The sequence below is a fragment of the Aotus nancymaae genome, unplaced genomic scaffold, assembly GCF_030222135.1.
Source record: "Aotus nancymaae isolate 86718 unplaced genomic scaffold, 86718_ANA_hifiasm-v0.15.2.pri h1tg000067l, whole genome shotgun sequence".
NCBI lineage: Eukaryota > Metazoa > Chordata > Mammalia > Primates > Aotidae > Aotus > Aotus nancymaae.
The window spans coordinates 25,063,840-25,069,860 of record NW_026988482.1 but is presented as its reverse complement, the minus strand read 5'-3'; positions in this window follow the sequence as shown (position 1 = coordinate 25,069,860).

The following is a 6,021-nucleotide window of genomic DNA, read 5'->3' as shown; positions in this document are numbered from 1 at the left end:
CTTACCCATCCTTCCCCAATCTACCTGGAGGCATTCTTCTTCAGGCAGCCATCCTGGACTCCAATCTGGGACCAGGCAACCAGAACCCAAAGGAGGAAGGGAGAGAGGGAGAGAAGGTGGAGAGGGAGGAAGAGGGGAGGGCAGACAGGCAGGGTGAGGGGGTTGGGAGGGAAGAAAGAGGAAGAAGTTGCCACTGGACTTCTAGAAACAAAAGTGGCCATGATCTTATGATCTGTCTTTTTCATGGCCTGTCCATGTCTGGAGGTGGCCATGAACCCACATCCCACCCTCCTGTGGCCTGTCCCCACTGGGCAATGGCTGCAACCCTATGGCCAGGCAAAGGTGGGGTGGAGGCAGCAGTGTTTCTAGCTGAACATTTCAAGTCTTTCTGATCCTGCGCTCCAGGAGGAGCCCACAGCCCCAACCTCGACTGGACATTGGAAGCATCTGCCAAATATTACCCACCAAGGCATTTTGTATGGCCCTAGTGCCATGAGGCCAGGAGGCCCCAGCCCAAAGACAGGGAAGGTCCCTGAAGCAAGACAGGGTGCTTGCCAACAACAGCCTGCTGTTTAGCACAGACCACTTCCTTAGAACATTGGTATACATTTTGGCCAGGCACGGTGGCTCATGCCTGTAATCCCAGCTACTCAGGAGGCCGAGGCAGGAGAATTGCCTGAACCCAGAAGGCAGAGGTTGCGGTGAGCCGAGATCGCGCCATTGCACTCCAGCCCGGGTAACAAGAGTGAAACTCCGTCTCCAAAGAAAAAAAAAAAATTAGCTGGGTGTGGTGGCATGCGGCTGTAATCACAGCTACTCGGGAGGCTGAGGCAGGAGAATCGCTTGAACCTGGGAGGCAGAGGTTGAAGTGAGCTGAAATCATGCAACCGCACTCCAGCCTGACAACAGAGTGAGACTCTGTCTCAAACAAACAACAAACAAGCAAACAAAGCTTGGTACACATTTTGTCCCAATCCCCAGGCTGGCTCTTCTCCCTGGAGTGTCTGCATATCCCTATCGAATGTTTCTCTTGATAAGGAGTCATTGTCCTGGAAGTCCTCCAATGACTCCCTCAGGGCTCCCTCCTGTCCTGAGACATGGGATATGGTGCCCCATGTCCACCACTGCTCTGAAGCTCAGGCAGGCCCTGCCATGGACGTGCAACATGTTGAGGACACATAATGCCCACCAGGGACACAGATATGCTGTATATATCCACACATAGGTCAGCCTCCAACATGCCTTAAATCCATAGAACACACTACAGAAATGGGAGCACATGGCCAAGAATATAGTCTGTCCACGCACAGACTACAAACTGGCTTCCAAGGTGGGCCCCTCCCCTTCCCTTCACCCGTTGCCCCGCCCCAGGCTTGAGAGCCGATCCTCGCTCCTCTGGCCTCTCTAGCCCGCTCCTAGCAACAGCCAACAGCTCTCACAGTTGCCAGGCAACAGGGAGAACCTGTCAGCCCCTTGGAGGCCCAGCTCTCAGTAGGTGGGCGCAACACAGACCCCAATCTATGGAAGCAGGGCAGGATGGAGCCTGGCCTTCCCCAGCCCCAGGCCAGGTCCTGTGGCTATCACACCCTTCCTGCCAGTTAGCTATTCCTTTCCAGTCCTGTGCTCTTCCCAGAGAGTCCAGCAACCCTTGCTTCCACTCAGCTGGCTGCTCCTTCTCCATCTCCATGGGATCCCCAGGGCTACGGCCAGGCCTCTGCTTGCCACTCCAGTCATACGCCTCCCACTTTGGGGGCTCAGAACCCCACAGGGTCCTCTCCACTTCTCTGATTGCCAGCCCCATGTCCACCACTGCCCTGAAACCTCCTCCAGACACCTGGGCACCTCAAACACACACTGTCCAGAACTGGGTACATCCCATCCCACTGGCCCCTGTTCCTAGGCTCTCCATCACTTCATGGTCCCCCAACCAACCACAGCAACAACCCCCCTCCCCTATATGCCGTCAGCCTCTTCCCTACCTCAATTTCTCCTCCAATCTGTATCTGTTCTCTCTCCCCACTATCTCCAAGTCTAGGACTCTATGCTCTTCCTTGGCTCTCCTGTTTCCCCTACAATCCATCCTCCACATGGCAACCAAGGACATCCTACTGAAAGAAATCACATCACCAGGCGCAGTGGCTCACACATGTAATCCCAGAACTTTGGGAGGCCAAGGCAGGTGGATCATGAGGTCAGGAGTTCGAGACCAGCTTGACCAACATAGTGAAACTGTGTCTCTACTAAAAATACAAAAATTAGCCAGGCGTGGTGTCAGGTGCCTGTAATCCCAGCTACTCAGGAGGCTGAGGCAGGAGAATCACTTGAACCCGAGAGGCAGAGGTTGCAGTGAGCCGAGATCAAGCCACTGCACTCCAGCCTGGGCAACAGAGCAAGACTCCGTCTCAAAAAGAAGAAAGAAAGAAAGAAAGAAATCACATCACTACCTTGCTTGGAAATCTTCTGTGGTTCCCCAGTGCCCTGAGGATAGATAAAGCCCCCACCCAGTGGTTTGGACTCTGCAGGAGGTGGAGGCTGTAGACTGGCAGCTGGCAGCAGAGACTCGGAGGAGCAGTCTCCAAACTTGCCAACTACTTGTTACTTTGGACAAGTATCAGAAACTCCCTGTGCCTCAGTTTTCCCATCAGTAAAATGGGTCTAACAGTTATACACGCCCAAAGCACAGGCAAGAGGTCAGGACTCCAGGAGGAAACATGTAAAACATGCAGAATGTGCATGGCACATAGGAAGCCCTCAATAAGTATGAGGTGTTATAGTAGTGATTTCTGTTTTTGAGATTGAGTCTCGCTCTATCAGCCACGCTAGAGTGCAGTGGCAAGATCTAGGCTCGCCACAACCTCTGCCTCCTAGGTTCAAGTTTTTCTCCTGCCTCAGTCTCCCAAATAGCTGGGATTACAGGTGCCTGCCACCATACTCGGCTCATTTTTGTATTTTTAGTAGAGATGGGATTTCACCATGTTGGCCAGGCTGGTCTCGAACTCCTGACCTCAGATGATCCATCCGCCTTGGCCTCTCAAAGTGCTGGGATTACAGGTGTGAGCCACCACACTCAGCCCTTTTTTTTTTTTTTTTTAAATAGAGATGGGGTCTCACCATGTTGCCCAGGCTGGTCTCAAACTCCTGGGCTCAGGCAAGCCTCCTGCCTTGGCCTCCCAAAGTGCTGTGATTACAGGCATGAGCCACCATGCCTGGCTCAATAATAGCCATTTCTGTAAGGCTTTATGACTGTCCCCGCTAAAGGGTCCACCTCATGTCCCTCTACTTGCAACGCACTGGCACTCCAACTATCCGGCTTGCCTTGTTCTCTCCATTCCCCGCCTCTTCCCTCCCATCCCCCTACCCTGTTAATTTAATCCCTCCTCCCCACCTTTCATTCCCTGGCTGTGAGCTGAGCCTCTCTGAGTCCCATTGTCCTGGGGCTTCCCCTTCCCCAGCCAGATCCCACTATTCTGGTGGTGGGTAGGTACCACTCATATCCCTGATTCCAGGCCCCTTGCAGGGTGGCAGGTAAATACATGTCAAATTAAATGAATGAATTACACACTCTACCCCACCCTGCCAGGGGTCTCTTTATCCTGGAGCTGGGAGTTGCTGCCCCTATGGAAATATTCATGTAGTTGTATATGCAGAGAAGAGAGAAACCAGTGGTGCCTGGGAAGGTCAGGAAGTTTTCTTTGAGATGATGCAGGGAGTGCTAGAGGCAGAACAGTGAGGAAGAATATTGTAAGAAGATGGAAGAGTACATGCAAAGGCAGGGTGGTAGGTCTGAGAGGAGACGTCTGGGGAAGAGCCAGTGAGAAAATCAAGGCCGAGAGCTGGAGAAACAAACCCCTTGCTTTGCAGCTGAGTCAGCTGAGGTTTAGAGTGGGCTAGGACCCAGCCGCAGTCATCAGTGAGGTACCTTGTGGGCATCCTGGTTTCTTCACACTCAGGAATCCAGGAGTCCTTTCAGGAGAGGTCATTTTTGGGGCAGAGGGTAGCTGCCTAGCCAGGTCCTCATGAGCACGAGAGGAGGCATGACTTGTCCCCGTGCCCACCAGGCCCAGCACCGCTTGGACTAGACCATAAAGGACAATGGAATGACTTCAGCAGAGCTGAGGGTGGCACCTCAGCTGGAATGGGGAAGTGGCAGCTCCTGGCTCACCCCTACAGCCAGAATAGCCTTGGCGTTCACCACAGGCCACTGAGCAGGGCCAGCATGGGCTGAGTTCCTATTGAGCAGCAGCCCTGGGTGGGGTGAGGAACGAAGACCCTCTCAGTGGGCTGTGACACCCTCGCCTGCAGGCTCCAGGAAGGGGAAGCTGCTAGCACTTCCCCAAAGGCAGTTTCAGGGGGGGGTGTGCCTGTCGCTGCCCAGAGTCCAGGACCAGGTAGGACCCCACAGGGATGCCCAGAGTTCAGGATACTGACCACCCTACCTCCATGGCTCCCACATGACAGTGAGTCCCTGGCCAAGGACCTGTGACTACTCAATCACAGCCTTGCAGCTACTGCTCGAAGACCTCCGTGGTCACAGCTTACTCCCTCCTTACTGCCCTGGGGCAGGCTCCACTTCCTGGTGCATCTCCTGCGCTTTCCCCTTCCTGCCTCTTAGCCCAGTGGCAGTTCTGAGACTGGAGTCAGCTATTCTGCCCTCTCTCCCTGCTCCCTGCCAGACCCTCTTCCCAGGCCTCTCTTCCCCCAGGAGGAAAACCTGCAAGCCTGGGGGTCCTGGGTCCCAAAGTCTCCCTTTCTGGTCTTCCACCCTCTTCCAGATCACTGGCTTTGACCTGGAGAATTCAGGCCCCTGCATTCCTTCCCCATAAGTATCTGGATTAGGCAAGGGGGCCCAACCTGACACAGGGGTAGGGGCTGGGAGGCAGTACAGGAGGATCCAGAGGGAGGGGTCATCGGTTCAACCACTGTTCCCTGAACATATTGCCTGCCAATGTGCTGAGAACCCTATGGTAAAAGAGGCAGCTGGGCCCTGTCCTCTAGGAACACACACCAAACAAACAGGGAAATGAACTTCACCATTTCGGAGGAAATCAACAGGGTAACACTAGAGCCACTGGGAGGTATGTGCAGGAGAAGAGTCGGAGGAGGGGACCTTGAATCATGATCTCAGCTCACCACAACCTCTGCCTCCCGGGAAAAGCAATTCTCCTGCCTCAGCCTCCTCAGTAGCTGGGATTATAGGCACTGGGATTATGAGCCACCACACCTGGATAATTTTTTGTATTTTTAGTAGAGACGGGGTTTCTCCATGTTGGTCAGGCTGGTCTTGAACTCCCGACCTCAAGTGATCCATCTGCCTCAACTTCCCAAAGTGCTGGGATTACAGGCATGAGCCACTGTGCCCAGCCTAGGACCAGTCTTGTAGCAAGCCAGAAGAGAGTGACGACAGAGGAAGCAAAAAGTGCAAGGGCCCTGGGGTGGAAAGGAGAGCTGGATGCTCCTGAACCAGAGAGGAGGCCAACCCGGCCAGAATAGGGAGAGCAAGAGGACACTGGTGTTAGAAGGGACTGCCATGAGGCATCACGGAGGAACAAGCCACATAGGGGGTTCCCAAGTCTCCAGGGAATGCTGAGGTAGGGGCACCAACATCTCCAAGGCAGTGACCTATGTCTAGCCCTACAAACCCAACAGGTCCTGGCCTTCAGAGTGCTCCTGTATGACTGGAGAGGAGCTACCTAAGCCCTGCAGGGAACTCAGGAGCCCTCAGGGCTTTGGGGCCAAGGACTAAACCTCCCTCCTTCTCTTTGTCCTTGAAGAGCTGATGGTACAACCTGCCACTGTGCCTGTTGTATATGCAGCCTCCAAAGGCCACCGACCCTGGGAAGCCCTGGGTCCTTGGAGGGCCTGGAAAATGATAATCAACTCTATCCCCAGGAGCTACTGCTTTGTTCACGTTATTACCTTATTGCCTAGTCCACCTTACCGTGACTGGGGCTGGTAGCCTCTCCAGTGACTCGTTAGGGCTGTTATTAGCACTGCTTCCTGGAATTTAATTTAATGAAGGAG